This window comes from Lonchura striata, chromosome 17, assembly GCF_050655825.1.
Source record: "Lonchura striata isolate lonStrDom1 chromosome 17, ASM5065582v1, whole genome shotgun sequence".
Classification (NCBI taxonomy): domain Eukaryota; kingdom Metazoa; phylum Chordata; class Aves; order Passeriformes; family Estrildidae; genus Lonchura; species Lonchura striata.
Genome location: NC_140719.1, coordinates 13,324,873 through 13,341,470, shown reverse-complemented (window position 1 = coordinate 13,341,470; position 16,598 = coordinate 13,324,873). Strand labels below are relative to the sequence as shown.

At 37.6% G+C, this 16,598-nt stretch overlaps 1 protein-coding gene across 1 annotated transcript in view; it reads right to left on the bottom strand.

Annotated features, from left to right (window-relative positions):
- LHX2 (LIM homeobox 2) overlaps positions 1-8,856 on the bottom strand; it is a 33,875-nt gene extending 25,019 nt beyond the window's left edge. Inside the window, exon 1 of the mRNA XM_021543693.4 lies at positions 8,108-8,856. The gene's annotated coding sequence lies outside the window, so the exon portion shown is untranslated. The remainder of the gene's footprint in view (positions 1-8,107) is intronic.
- Positions 8,857-16,598: the final 7,742 nt, after the last annotated feature.

Here is a 16,598-nt window from a genome sequence, read left to right as displayed (position 1 = left end):
AAAGATACTAAGAATAAAAGATAAATGGAAGCAAAAGGTAAGAGAGAAGAGAAGAAAGCTTAGAAAATAAGCAACTACTTATGGTAATTTAAAGACTGCGCACTAATATAAACATGAAAGACCAGGGGGCAGAGTGATTGATATCTCATATGTTTTCGATGCCCCTACGGTTATTAGCCTGCAATATATGGGAACATACAATAAACTATGAATTAAAATGTAATTGTAGCTTCGGGCATCTTCTTCATTGTCTGCTGTGGTGTTATGTCTTCATGCACCGTGATTGACAAGGTGTAATTAATCATCTTACTCAGTTGTAAATATGGGCACCCTTCACAGTAGGCATCAGGAAGTGTGTACCAGCAAAGGAAGCAATAGTTGACGCTGAGATACCATTAAATCAAAATCAGAATGCGTATATGTTCAGAAACGTGTGTTTGGTGTGATGCTGCTATCGTTTATTTCTCAAATACTGTACCAACAGATTTACTTGATTTGCAAGTTAACTACAACATTAACCCGTTTTATATATTTTGTCTCTTCTTCATTTTTATAGCAATGATGTTGTTCTCCTAAAATGTGAGCCAGTTTGCTTCCTGTCAGCAAGTGGAGCGCAGCTCTTCCTCTCCCCAAGTTGCTGCAGACAGACCAGCAGCTCCATGGTCTCACTTGAAATGGTTTGGGCAAATTATTACTCCATTCATGGATCACCTTCTGCACTTATATACTGAGTCAGATACTTTGGGTCATTTTAAAGTGAAAGAGAGTAATGAAGTTATCCTAACAAGGAACACCGTTCCATTTAAAAATAGCACATTTATTGCCACCAATACTGTCCCCAGATTGTAAATTAATGTCTTTTAAAAGATTTTTTTTTTCAGTATTCCAGGGTAGGAAACATGTTATATCTGTTTATTTTTGTAAACAATTGCTATCCTTATCTAGTTAGTACAGAAATGGTGTCTGAGTCATGGGAAATTAAGTGGTTTGTCTCAGGAAAATTTGGTGGTATGCATGTTTTTGATGCACGTAGAGCTGCTGAATGAATAATTGGCCCCTATTTAATGTCCTCTGCTTTAAAGCTGTCTAGTACATTTGCTGTTTAAAAAAATGTCTTTCAAAGCTGTTAAATATGTAACAAAAAGAGGTTGCTCTCCCTGTTCTGACATGAACAAAGCCATACAGTGAGCTGCCCGAGGTACTTCCAGCATGGGATTAATTACAAACACAATCATAAATGGAAATTTTCAAAGTTTTCAGATTCTTTTTCTTTGCAATACCAGCTGATGAGTTTTTGATAAAAACAAGCAGTGAAAATATAAGTTCAGGAATTAGCTACTAAATATTAAGCCAAGCATCTTTCAGAGAGTATGGGATCTGTTGGATCTATAATGCCACCATTTACCCCTGATGGAGTGAGATCTCTGTCTGTCTTCAGAAGCAAACCGAGCTTAAAACAGGAGTGCACTCTCAGGAAGATGATCGACTAAGAATGTGTTTTATTTTGATTTGAAAAACTGTCAATCACAGATAAAAAAGACCAAATACTATTATTATATATACTAGCTAACTGTATTTGTCTGGTAAACCAGGCATATGCAGGAAAGAGAAACAATACAGTTTAAAAGGAAAATATTCCGAAGGTTTTGCCCAGATGTTGTGATGAAATTGTTGTTCCCTGGTACAAGCAATTGGTTTCAGAGGAAGATACAAGCACGTATCTATAGAAGTGAGAGAGAAATAAGATGTCCAATGTCTCACATATTTCAGTTTATATAGCCACAGCTATTTAAACAATTCCAAAACTGCCTCTACGGGTGTCAAAGAGGGAGGGAAATCTTCAACCACATGATCTTCTCTCCAGAGTCCTGTTAAATCCACTGAACTTAAAACAGAACAAGAAGTGTGAAATATGGGTTTGAACATGTTATGTCAGAAATGTAAAGGTTGGAAGCCTTTTTAGTAACCGATATTAATATTGTATTAAATGTTATGAAAAGGTAGGTGTTGGAGAGAAGGGCTGGGCTCATGTGCAATTTTGTCAAGGTTTTTATCTGTGATTATGATTCCAGATGTATCTATTCCCTGAGGACAAAAATGAAGTAAAGTTGGCATGTGACATGTGTTTTAAGGTGTTTGGCACAGTTTCCCAAAGTGATGACAAAATGTTCATTTTTATTACAGTGAATTGGTAAAGAAAACACGATTTTGAAGGTCAGTAGCTGTATATTTACCATAGCTTTGGAGATTTATTTTGGGGACTGTACGTTTTTGGTGATGTGCTTAGATCTGATTGCCTGACAAGCATCTACCATAACAAATAATGTAAATAGAATAACTTTTACAAAATATGAAGTTGTAATTACTAGAAATTGAGTAAATTCATGCGCAGAACATGGCAAAGATCGCAAAAATGTCTCTTTTTTGCATCTAGTAGTGTAGCTGCTTCTTAATAGTTTTTTTAATCTGTTTACTGCACACTAATCCTATTGCTCTACAGTCAGAGCTCAAATTATTGTAGCAAGGTCCTTTTTTAATGTAAACGGCCAGATTTTTATAATTTTAACGAACTGGGAAGGCTTTTCTTCGGGTGAAGTCTGGGTGGGAGGTGCGGTAGGGTTCCCGCGGCTGCCCCGCGGCTCCCGCTGGAGCAGGCAGACACTCCCTAGAAACCTCGCCCAAGTTCAGCAGCCGCCAACCCGCGGGGCTGGGAGCCTGCCCCCATCGGGTGTACCGGCCATCCGGGAAACACGGCTGCACAACAAAAACAAGGTCGGGAGAGAAAACACTCCAGTAGTATTGCCTCCTTTGAATATTCAGAGCCTAAGCATATGATTAATTCCATACTTCGTAAGTAAACTTCCCCAGCTCTGGATCCATCTGCAAATATTCAGAGTGATGTGCTCAATACATTCCTTTCTGTTCTACAACCACATTTCTTTGTGAATTTAACCACATCAGAAAGCACTTCGGATTTCTAACACAAATATTCAATGCATGTAATGTAAGGAAGCTTCCTTTATTGGAGGTGATTTGGAACATTTTGTATTTTATAGGTATATTTAAGAGGTTAGCAGTAGGGGGGAATCGTCTGTGGAAAATCTGTCTACAGCTGAAATTCTTAGATGCAGAAGTGTTGCTGAAATGCCTAATACATTTACATTCTTTTGTTAAGTAGCTTACAGGACTATCCTCCTAGCTACCAGATACCCAGTTCCCCTTTTTTTTTTTTTTAAGTCAAATAACATTTCTCCTCTTTCTTTTTATTTGTTATTTTTAGGAGTATATACTTGGTTTGGGGGTTTGTGTGTTATTAGAAGACTTTCATTTTTGCTGGCTTTTTTACTTTTTTAATCTACAATTTTGTTGTTCTTTTAAAAAATCTTCTGTAACTTTATTTCATCTTTAGTGCATGCAAAGAAGCCCCTCATTGGCTAGTACATTACTGATAATGATTTACAAGTTTTCCCAGATTAATATTCCATGGGGTAATTTTTTCCCCAACATAACCTAGCTCCAATTAAAAAAAAAAAAAGTCACAGGTTAAGGCATTTTATAATACAATTTGGAAATTAATTTTTGAAGTTGTCGTGTTTGTATTTTGAATTTAGAATCTATTTCTACTTCAGCATCAGAAAAACAATGTGGAGAGTTTAAAAATCAGCAGTCTGGTATCTCCAGATATTGAAATGTGCCTGCCTAATGAAGGCAGAATACTTGCTCACCAGATTCATTTTAAAGCAGTGCTTTTAGATAGTCATAAATTAAAATGGCAGTTTTCAACTGAATACTTATTACTATTTTATTTGATATTTGCAAGATACCTGACCATTTAATATTTATCCTTTATTTCTCTGAGCTGATCTAATTGCACCTCTCTATTTTGCATTTATTTCTCTTTGCAAACACTACATTATTCACTCTCTCCTGTGCTTATTAAACAGTGCCACCTGCACCAAATGAAACAAAGCTTCTCCATCAATCTATCCCAGCTAAAGAACCCTGACTATATATTATAATTAATTGAAGCTCAATTGAACACTTGAGTCTGAACTAGATACAGTAACCTGAAAAAACATTAAAAAATTAGGATGTACTTTAAAGAAATCTTTTAAATGAAAATGTTCACTCAAAACCGAGAACCTAACCTTGCACCAAGCACTCTTCATCAGCTCTGCACAGTACCTCAAGTAGCAATTAGCAGGTCCTTTAATTAATTAACTATTCCCTGTACATCACAGGGATTTTTGTGGCACTAACGTCATCCTTCCTAAGTGAATACCAAATCCAGTCAATATTTTGTCACTCCAAAGCCTTCTCTGGACTACCTGAATGCCACCGCCTGGCTCTGCAGACCCATTCCCAGCCCAGGAGCAGGTACGGACAGAGCGAACTTTGTGCTGCAGCCGGGGCGCGGGGACAGACGCAGCTGGCACGGCCGGGGACCCACGGGGCACCTCGTGTGCGAATAGTGGCAGCAAGGAGAAGCTAGAAAGGTGCAAATTGAAACAGTGGCAGTGAGATCTTATACATGGACTCGAGCAAGATGATTTCTTGAAAAGCTGAATGCACTGGGAACTTGGCGAGTGCTGGAGCTCTGCTGCTGTGCTGCCCCTCGCTCCCACTCCCGCTCCCAGACAAGAGCACATTCATTAAGTGGCAGGTCAGACACGAGAAGGTGAGAGGGCATTTCCCACCAATCCGGGACATTTTGCCCATTTTATACTTTGCAAACTTTTTATAAAAGCGTGCCTGATTCTTTTCAATGCAATTCTCATTTGGGAAATATTAAGTAATTTTAAGGGAATTTCCACCTGAAAATGAGGCATAAAATACGTATTGCTGGTTTTAAGATTTCCAAAGATGCAGTATGTAAATTTGTTTATATAAATATGTATAAGATATATCACAGTATGAGGCTGTGTGTGTGTGAATGAACATATGTGTGTGTAACCATCTATCTATTTGCAGATTCAGACACAGACATATGTTATAATTACTTAGAGGCAAATATCTGCAGAAATACTTCTTTGTGTTCAGTAGTTTTCTTTAGTGTGCAGTAAGTTTTTTTTCAGAGATTTCTGTGTTCAGGAAAGATGTTATGAATTTATGTAATGTATAGTATTATGAAATCAAATAAAGTATGCCTTGTATGATTTTGCAAGAATTATACATTAGCATTCTCTTTCAACATGTGTAATATTTTGAATTATGTAACCAACTTAATAGATATTTTAAAAATAAACAATACATATTATGAACTTGTAGAAATATATACTGTAGAAATCTCAAGGAAGATGAATTATTATTCAAATATTTTGAGATGTTCGCCAAATGGCATTATAATTTAAAAACCCACCACATTTAATTTGAACTCTTCATGAGGACTAATATGTATTAAATTACTAAAAGATAGTAAAGGTAGTAACTTACTGATCCCAGTAAGATTTGCTATTTTCTAAGAGTAACAGAAATTTCCATTTTCACTTTATGGATTCTCCTACATCACTGTTATTGCAACTTCAGTTAAAAAAAAATTGGCATGAGCAAAATGTAAAGTAAAATGTAAAGGTCAACTGATAAGCTATGATTGTATCTCTGTTTTTGCTGTGTAAATCTGCTCTTATCAATAATTCACTATTCATGTTCTACAAAGGCTCTGTCCTTACATTTTTAATTAGCAGTTAAAATTATACAAAAATAATTTTAAAAAGGGAAATACTCTGTGCTTGGAGTCTTTATGTCATAATTTAGTACACATTTTTTCCAATAGATTTGGCAAATGAATACTCTGTTTTGATACATCAATCTCAAACAAAGGTGGACTCTGATGCAATTTTTCACTGTTCATTTCCCCGAACCTTTTGGGATATAAAGAATCATGAACAAATACTTAACAGCCTGATCAATAGCCATTGACCATTTGGAGCCCCTCGCACCCTAACAAGCACAGCTTGATCATGTATATTTGATCATGTAAAATTTCAAAGCACCTTGATACAGCAGAGCAAGGATTTCTATGGCATCTCTGTGTTATTTCCTAAAGCACTATTTCCCATGATTTAGCTTTACCATTAATGGAAACTTATTGCACATCTATTTGATGAAGCTCAAGAACATGAATTTCAGTGTTATATATCCACAGTATGTCATATGAATGGCAAATATAAAACACTATCCTAACATTTTAGGATAGGGAACTCTGGATGTGCCTATGGATTCAATGGACCCCAGAGTGCAAATCTAAAAAGCCCCATCGTTATAAATCTTGCATTCCTGTTAAGTGCTGGCATGCACATTACACTGAGGTGTGTTAAGTTTATTTTAGTGGAAAAATTGCAGCAAAAATATTTCCCTTGATATCCTTTTAAATATACGTTCACATATGTATAAAATAAAAAATATTCACATTCACAGCTGTGTTAACCCTCAGCCTTATTAATATCATGGAAAGAGATAAAGGTCTACGCAAAAAATATTTACAGTAAAAAATTTCTTTGCAGAACTTTATTATTGTTCATAATTCCACATCCAGTGTTTTTCACACAGGAATTTTTAGTTTATCATTAAAATATAACACTGATGCTACATTTGTATAGCTGCCTTTTCTGCTTATAATCATAATGTTTATACTAACTTTCTGGGCTTATTATTTTAGACAGATATCAGTTTAATTAGCTTAAGCTGTCATACTCTAATAAATACAGACGGGTTGCCTGGTTCGGGAGGAGGAAGGTGGCTGCAGATTTCAGAAGCAAAGACAGTTAATGCCTTGTACATTATCATGTAAACAGCAAAAGGACAAAAATAATTACCTGATAAACTTTCCATTTCTGACTCTCCCCTATATGCTTTCTGACCAATTTTTCTATAGAAAATCCATTCAAATTAGGCAAGTCCTCTAAATATCTGCAGCATCTGCTGGTTCAGACACCTTCCTTTATGCAGAGTACCATTTTCATATGATAATACATGTAATATGATATAGAATGACAGAATGCATGACAGTTGCCCATAATACATAGAAAGTCACTCAAAGGACAGAAGCGACATTTGGATAATTAGCATCCATTGGGCAGTCAATCATGCGAATAGAAAAAACTGAACAAAACCCACAATGGAGTTAGAAAACAAAAGGGACCCTAGCCAGTCTCAGGATTAACTGCTCTAAAGCGATCTAAATGCTTTTGTATCTAAAGAACTGAGGCTCCCAGGGCTGCCCTGTTCCCCTCTAGATACCCAGGGAACTAATTGTGGCGATCAAAGTTAAAGCATTCTCTCTTCTTTATAGACTGCTAAATACACAGAAAAATTATTTCTCCATTCGTGTTCATTAAACTATTTTAAAGTTAAAAAACTGATGCCACGTTCTTTTGCCAAGTGAAATGAGCTAGAGTATTGAGATTGTTCTGCTTTTATGAGCACACAACAGACCTTTTAATTTAAACTCTGCCTTTGTTTGATTAATATTATTTTGCTGTTGTCCAGTCTCCTATCTCTTTCTTTTTGGATAATGAAGGCAATTGTCATTAGAAACTCCTGTGTGAGAAAAACCTGAACACAGGAATAGGACTAATAATAATAATACAAAGCCCATTAACAAAATTAAGCAGGAAAGGTTCCACAATTTCTTAGTAGCTTCCACTTCATAAAATAAATAAAATATTTTGTCACTCAATATATGCAGCTCAAAATATTTCCTTTCCCCAGATTAGGTGGAAGATAAGGGCAGCCTCCTTTAAAGCTCCATCTAACAGAAGAGAAAGAGAAAGAGAAGAGATACAGAGAGAGCCCCAGGATGTGGAAAGTCATGAAAATACCTACCCTGGAGACAGTATTCCCATAGGATCCTTTTCATACAAATTCCAACTTGCCTAATGCCCTTAATGAATGAAATAAAAAGAGAATTCAGAAAGGCCCATGCTGATGGCTCCTGCTGGAAAGTGTGTGGTTTAAGGCATAGCTGCAGCAGTTCTGGGAGGGAATCAGCTCCGGTCCCCATCAGCCAAGCAGACAGGAATCACTGGGGCGAAATCTTCCCCCTCACACATTTGCAATTGACTTGAAATAACATCACGACACCTTTGGATAATTGACGCCTTCTTACCTTTTGTTGTCCTTTGTAATTAATATTTGTAGATCTAGAGGTTTCTGCCAGCCACAGATAACAGGAAGGTGGAAGGGGTGGGGAGACAGAGTGTGTGTGTGCGCGTGAGTGTGTGAGTGTGTGCGAGAGAGACAGAGGCAGAGGGAAGGAGAGAGGCAGAGAGAGGCTTTGGTTGTGTCTCTGCTTGGGGAATGGAGTGCTGGTGTATTTGTGTGGATGTGGACTGCAGACTTTGCAAACCTCTGGAGTTCTAAAGGCAAGACAGAAAGTGAGAAGTAGGATGAGCTGGATGTCCCCTGTCAATCCTTACAGAGTTTCAGCAGCTGTACCTTAACCCTTTTGCTGTGTGCAGCCCCAGCTGCAGCCCCCTTGCCCAGCTGCTGTGCCAGCCTCCCAACGAGGAGAAGGGAGAGGGGACAGCAGAGGTAAGGAGGCAGAGAGAGATTGAGATCAGAAGGGCTTTTCGCCCAGTCAAATGGGCCTCTGGTGACAAATCAATCACGGCCCTTTCAAACCAATGGTGCTGCCAGTCTCCAGCTCACCAAGCCCTCCCAGCCTCCCCCGGCTCCTCGGGCTCTCCTACATGACACTCAGCTGATGACGGGGGCTCCAGTCAGAGCAGGGCTGCTTTTTAGGTTGATTTGGTCATTAGCATAATTTCTTCTCTATCTCCCCCTCTTGTTCTGTCTTTACCTACCATCTATTTATTTATTAAATATTGAAAACTAATATTAGAAGAGGGATTGAGATAACCAGAAACATTTGCAAATAAGTTTGTATACTGCCTTGCTAAAGGTATCCAGATGTAGCTTTTTATTTGATTTTGTACTCTTAGGAAGAGCTACCTATTTTAATGTAATGAGTTGATCTGATCAGTACAATCAGGGACAAAGAAAGGAGGACTTACAAGATGCTCATTTCACCTCCTCCTCCCCTTTATTTATTTTACACCAATAAAAACTGGCTCTGCTGATTTTTCCCGCTACACCCTTAGGAGAGGAATTATTTTTCAATTTTCTTTTTTTGCAGCCATTTGTTAAAATATGATATTAGGTCCCTTTTAAAGCTATGAGGAAGTTCCTTATCTGAAAAAAAAAAAACTGCATTGCCACTGAAATTCTTGTATTTCAAGGAGTGTACACTAATAAAGCTCTAAATGAGATAGGAAAAATCCCTCAAAAATTGCTACTAAATCCTAGCAAGTTCTTTCAATGCTGGCTTTCTTCTGAATATCTGGAAAAGTGTTTTAAAGTGTTTTAAAATAATAGAAGAAGAGGGTTTAAAAGTTTAGGAAGAACAAAGTAGTCTTTTACAGATTGTGTGATCGTAGGAATTGCATTCTCTGTTTCCTCCTCTCTTCTCTCCTTGCCACTCTCCTCCCCCCAATTCCTAATACATAGGGGAAAAAAAAATCAAAACAAGGTCTTAACAGAGTATATCTTGCTCTGTTTAAGTCTTCTTTAACTTTAATCCCTGGAATAAAATCCTCCTACACCCCCCAAAAAAAGAATATTGCATGTTAAGGAAAAGGGAGCAGTCCCTTCTCATCCTCAAGTCCAGTGCCAGCCTCTTGGGCTGCAGCCAGGCATGGCAGTGCATGTCTCAGCTCACAAATGTACATGCTGGCTATCTGAGAGCAACTGGCCAGTGTGGAGTGGGGTGGGAAAGAGGGATGATGGAAATGTGCAGAATGGAGCCCAGCTCTTCCAGGCTCTGCAAAGTAAGCCTGGGCCAGACACAGTGGCATCAAGAAATAGCACAATATACTCAAAAATGTCTCCCTTGTCTCCTTTCTACCATGAGTGAACTGTGCGAAACTGAAGTGCATTGCAGACAGCAGTGTGGGGTGCTGAACAGCCTCTAGCTGGAGAGTGCTTCAGTCTTTATCTTCAAAGCTGTCCTGTCAAATACAAGGTCTTTTAAACATCAGAGGGATAAAGTTTCTGATTCTGAAGAGTTCGTTTTCCTCTTGCTTTTCCTCAATCAGAAGTTAAGCCCATGCGACCCCCACAGTAAGCTGGCTCTGCGATTGCTGCCCTGCTACTTGCCCCATGATTTGGGGATGCTTGGATAGAGCAATCTTGGTTTGCTCACTGTTTGTTGAGTTCAGTTTTCTTCATGTTAGTTCTTTCTTCCATCTTACGTGTCTTGAGGCTGTTGCTGTGTGGCAGTGAATTGAATCTTATGAACTTTAAAGAAAATTGTGGCTGGGACCTGGAGAATATTAATCTGTTGCAGAAAATGCTGAAGTCTGAACATGTGAGAATTGAACTAATGAGTTTACCCCTCATTTCAATCCATCAGTCTCTTTTTTTACCATACCTTAATTGCAGTGTTTTCTGACAAAATAATCCTAGCTCCTCAAAAAATTTAAACATGCATCTTCATCTCATTGCTTGTACATTCTTCTACCAATATAATAAAAGAAATCAAGATGATTTACAAAATAATGTGCCTTTCTGTCATCTTACTGTCAATACATTAGTACTACACCGAAATCTAGTTGATTTCCAAAATGAAAATTCATTACATTTCTGGAAACTTGAACAATCAGCTCTGTGCATTTTAATTAGATTGCCTGTTTTTTCATTTATTACTAATACAGTCCTCTTAACTATGATTTATTTGTTAAACAAAGTGCCATAATCCGTCACTTATTCATCTTAATTTCAGCAAAATTAAAGTAGTCGCTGTTATATTACACCTAATTGCACTTGCAATGAAAAGAACGGAGATGTTAATCAAAATAAATTGAAGATAAACAATAAAATCATTAAATCTTTGCTGCAGTAAGTGTAACTAATCAGTTTTGACTTGAAGCGACCGAACACAAATAATGAATCTGTCAGTGGAGACGCGCTCATTAAACCCAGCCTGGTCCGCCCGGGTCCTGCGGGCAGCCGGCACCCCCGGCCCCGCAGCCTGCGCCGCTCCGAGGGGAGCGCCAGGCCCGGGGACAGCGAGCCCCCGCGGGCCAGGCTGCCCGCAGACCGCCCTGCGATCAGGCCAGCATGCCAACGCCACAGGTACGCAGCAACTCCTGCAAGCACCGCGCCAGCAACAGGGAAACCTTCTTTGTTTCATTCGCCACCAGCAGGGCAGAGATTAGAAAAAGGGGGGAAAGGAAATGAAACCCAGAAACTCAGAGGTAGGAAGCACTTGGTTTTAAAAGTTATTAGAAGTATTAGTTTCATAGCAGATCAATGTAGTTGGCATTGTGTTAAACAATATATGTTAAATAACATGTTTTGCAGTAGTATGAAATACTGATTATAGCCCTCTGCTATCCCCATGGAGTAGGGACAATGCCTGGATTAGCAACAGAAGCTGTTCATGTCCTCATTGTCTTTCCACCAGTTACCACTTCTGGCCTCAGCACCTCATTACAAGGGGCAAAATGGGCATTCCAGTTATTTCCAAATACGTTGTTACACTAGCAAGGAGTCCTGTATCTGAGCAGCCTGGTGAGCTGAGCCAGAGCAATCAGCACTTTCTACTTCAGCTTTTAAATGGTTTACTTAATGATTTCAGTTTCCCCAATGGAGTATTTGTGAGTAATCACTGGTTAGAAGGAATTTACGTGGCAAGGAGCAATTTCTCTTAAAATAGTTTTGCGTGATATGCCTTTGTCTGATCTGAGCCAGCAACTCAGTGCAGATATAAAATACAGGCAGTGGTCCTTGTCTTTACTCACACTGGGCAAAGTCACTATTTCTTGAACAGTTATCATTTTCTAAACAGAACATACTCTTTTGTATTTTATGTTTCCCCTCCTTGTATTTTATCAAGCATTTTACTTATTTACAAATCTTACTGTGCTTTTTTCTTATCATTTACTTAGGCAATATAATTCAGCTTTAAGTGTTGATCAGCACAAAGGATGTCTGCCTGGCTCCTGGGATCAACATAACCAATTAACATTTTACAATGCTAATGCTTTCTCCTGTATTTTAAACAGAGGTCAGTACAAATAAGTGATAGTTTAACAGTTAATATGCTCTAGCTCAAGTATATTTGAGAATTACACATATTTTTAAGCTTATTTTTTACTGTCCCTGGATAAGAAATGGACAAGTTAACTTACTGCCCTCTGAGGAGGATGCTAATTTCAGCCAGTTTTTCTTTTCTTTCTTTTCTTTTCTTCTTTTCTTTTCTTTTCTTTTCTTTTCTTTTCTTTTCTTTTCTTTTCTTTTCTTTTCTTTTCTTTTCTTTTCTTTTCTTTTCTTTTCTTCTTTTCTCTTTTCTTTTCTTTTCTTTTCTTTTCTTTTCTTTTCTTTTCTTTTCTTTTCTTTTCTTTTCTTTTCTTTTCTTTTCTTCTTTTCTCTTTTCTTTTCTTTTCTTTTCTTTTCTTTTCTTTTCTTTTCTTTTCTTTTCTTTTCTTTTCTTTTCTTTTCTTTTCTTTTCTTTTCTTTTCTTTTCTTTTCTTCTCTATCTCTATCTCTATCTCTATCTCTATCTCTATCTCTATCTCTATCTCTCTATCTCTATCTCTATCTCTATCTCTATCTCTATCTCTATCTCTATCTATCTCTAGTTCATATTTGAGTCATATCAAAAGACAATAATCATGGGACAACAATCCCCCACATTCAGAGTTGGATGACTACAAAGCAAATTTTCCCCTCTGTTTTTCTCATACTAGTGTGATTTGATATCTGTGAATAATTACCCTTTATTTTTTTAATAAAAAGTCTAGCTGATGGACCTTTTAGTTTCTGTTCTGCATTTTTCCAACATTTATAATGTTTAACTTGGGACTTGACATCTCTCAAGGTGCTCATTTGGAATGATTTATATGGGATTTGTTAGTTCAGTGGCAGGTGGGTAATTCTAGAAATTAAATATTACCTGTTTTTTATTGATATAACTATAAGCACTTAACCGAAGTAGTAAACATTACTAGTCCTAATTTCTAGGAAAGGTAATAAAAATATAAACTGAAAAGTGGCTAGCAGGATAGGAACCAGGTAAGGATAAAATTACCGAAAGGATGGACCTGATCCTTCATTAACCAAAAACTCCTAGTGACTGCAGTCAAAATCTGCCTTGAATGAAAATGATCAAGGGCTTTGGAGCTGTGGCCTGTGTAAAGTTAATCTGAGAATCTTGTTCCAGTTGCTTTCAGCAGGTCTGTAAAAAATATTCCCCAATACAAGTGGCACTAATTGGACCCCATGTTGGGAGGCTTTGCAGAGGAGCTGACGATTGAATGGGCCCTGGCAAGTGAACTCCCTCTCCTGTCTGGATGTGGCTCCTCCAGGTCACACTCGCAGCCCCTGTGGCGATGCACAAGGTCGCTTTTCCTTCACTGGGGCTCTACTTTTACTGCCATATTCAGGCTTCTCAATGTATTACCTTCTGCTGGCTCGGTAGTTCAACTACCCTTTGTAGGCTTTTTTCTTTTGTTTTTGTTACTGTACAGTGTTTTGGACTTTCTTCAAGTTAAATACATTTTCAAACCAGAAACATTGACCATACATGGTGAGAAGCTGAATGACATGCAGTATGGATATGGTGATTAAGGAAAGAGTGGGGGAAGACTGCGGAGCAGGAAAGAGGGCAGGAATTCTGTTTAGTCCCATTCTGAGCAGCAGATGATGGTGAGGTATCTACGAAGACATTTGAAGAAGACAAAGTGAGATTTCACTTTCACAAACAGGAGAAGACAGGTTCAGAATAAATAAGTGGATCTGACAATTGAGAACATAGGGATGATAGCTGAATCTGTCTGACCATGAGATTACACTGAAATAAGACTGGATTGGAAGGGAGACAAGGCAGCAAAAAATATAATTCCACTGAATATCTTCAGAGAGTTTGAGATGTGATGTCAGGATGAAGGATAAGTGTAGAAATTATTACAGAGGCAACTGAAGAACCATGAAAAGACAAGGTCAGGGAAATCAAGAAAGACAAGATGTCAAAATCTAGAATTCTTTGAAAAATTCTGACTGACGAAATGTAAAGGCGGACAAAATTGGAATAGTATTGCTCAGCTTGAACAGAGAAGTCTGTGCTGTACACAGACCAGCCTATCTTGGGTATTCACCTCTTAAGAGAAGGTTTGTGTGCATGTAACACAATTTTTATTCTAGATCTCTAACCCCTGTCCCACAGCCAGACATGCGTGCCTTCTCATTCTACTACTGGCTTCCCATGAGACCATTTTTAGTTGGAAATGAGTACATTTTAAAATACTGAAACAGCTTTGTACGTTTGGAGGTCACTACATTGGAGGGCTCGCAAAGCATGTTCTTTCAGAACAGGACTCTGAATTCTGATCACATCATTCTAACTTAGGGGATGGGCAATTTTGTTTTAATGAGTTTATATTTCTTATGTATATGGATCTCGGTGTTGACATTTCCAGATTACCCTTCACACCTTTTACAGGATAAATGCTTTCTACTTTACTATGTGTACTGATTTTAATCAGATTGTCTATTCTTGTTGGTAGTTCAGAAATTTCTGTTTGAAATCCCCTTAGAATTTATTTTTTTACTTTCCAGTCTTAGGAGCCTGTTTTTAATTAATTTATGAATTTGCTCCAGCACATCTTTTAATTCCTGTGTTTGACAAAACCTCTTCTATATTACATAACAGGAGAAAATTAGTATGTCTATTTTACCCCTAAATTCTGTGTGGAAATGCTAATGCAAACAAGTCATTTACCTTCATGTCAGTGTCACTGCATTCTCATTAGTTTTCTCACTTTTCTACCAAATAGCCCACTGGACTTATAAAATGTCGTGCAGGCTTGCTGGTTCTTAATACTTGAAAAAATCTTATTTTCATGTCAGGCTATCTGCTCCTCAAATCCTCTGTCATCCTTCTAATCTCCACTGGGTATCTTAGCCACTGTATTTTATCCCTATTGACTTCACAAGTTATAATTTTACCTTCAGAAAAATACATGTTTGACTATAGAGTCTTGGTGAACCTTCCTGCAGCCCTATGGCTTGTTTTTGCTTGTCAGCGTCCGTGTTTGTTTGGGATTATGCGTGCCTTCTGCTACCCTGTTATGGTTGCTCAAGTAGCCTCCATGCTGAGTCGAAGGATTTTAATTTCCTCACTTCTGACTTTAGGGTCTTTTTAACTAGCTTCCTCATTTTTTGTACAATCTCTCCCCTGAGGATGTTGAAGTTAATTATATTGTGGTCACTATTACTTAGTGGTTCAGCTTTACTTACTTTATAAACTAACTACTGTGTATTACTTGAGAGGCTTTTCTTGACTTAGTTCTTTATAGCTCTACGATTAAAACAACGAACATATGTATCAAAACATTTTTTAACATCCTACAGGACTAGCTGGAAAGTCTAGAAAAAGGTGAGTACTTACAGGGGAATTAATAACAAGGACCAAGAGCATTAACCCTGGTGAAATACCACCCAGTCTTCATTACCTGTAAGAACAGGACAAATCAAACCACATTTAATGATGGCTCCATTTAGAGGCAGCAGGACAGGAGCATACTGGTATCCCCACCTTATAATTTTAAATTATACCACAGAAGTGTCAGAACTAGACTCAAAAGAGCATTTCCAGCAGGATGTTATCCCCATTTTAGAGAAAGAAAGCATATTTGCTGGCTTGCAGTACTGCCTATTTAAAGTTCCTCTGTTGAGTTCAGAGGAGGTTGGTATTTGCTAGCTCATGGTATCACCTCATTATATCTTGATCATGTATAGTTGCAGTAATTACACAAATAAAATTTACTTTTTGTGAAGTATAAAGTAAGTGCCAGTGTCTAGGTAAGTGCACTTTGGGTTGTGTTTGGTTTTTATCCCCCAAAATGTAATGGGATCATTAGCATCAAAGAACTAATTAAAGTAACATTTAGAAATAAAGCACCACTCTTTTTTTCTTAAACAATGCCTACAGGTTCAGAAGAAAGCAATCCTGTACTGTGATACAGAAGAATAATGCTACACTTTTAAAAAAATTAAGTAAACTACAGACACCAACAATGACAATATAAGGACAATCTCTAAGTTAGTCAAGAATCCCTGAATTCTTAATATGACCAGGCATCTTTCCCTACCAGGTACAGGACATTAGACACATCTTATTTGAACTTCTTGGACAAAATGGAAGTACAAACAAGAATGGACAGATCTGGAACTTACTTACTCAGTATTAATCAGGGGTAGCATTACTGATGTCTTCTGAACATCAAAGCAGGAAAATCAGTAAAATAAATTTGTAGGCCATCAACTCAATTTTATATATTGAAGTTCAGAAGTTACTTCCTGCCTAGCACTAGCTGTTGCCAGAAAGGTAAGTTGGAATGTCATGCTTAAGCAATCACATGGAATTACACTTGTATAAAATGAGTATAAATTACATGAGACTCAGACCCTTACTATTCAATTACTGTCATGCTTTTGAAGATTGCAGAAATTTAAATATTTGATCAATTTTCTACATACCAACATGAACTAAATCTTGATTTTTAACATTACACAGTTGAATTTTGATACCAACACAT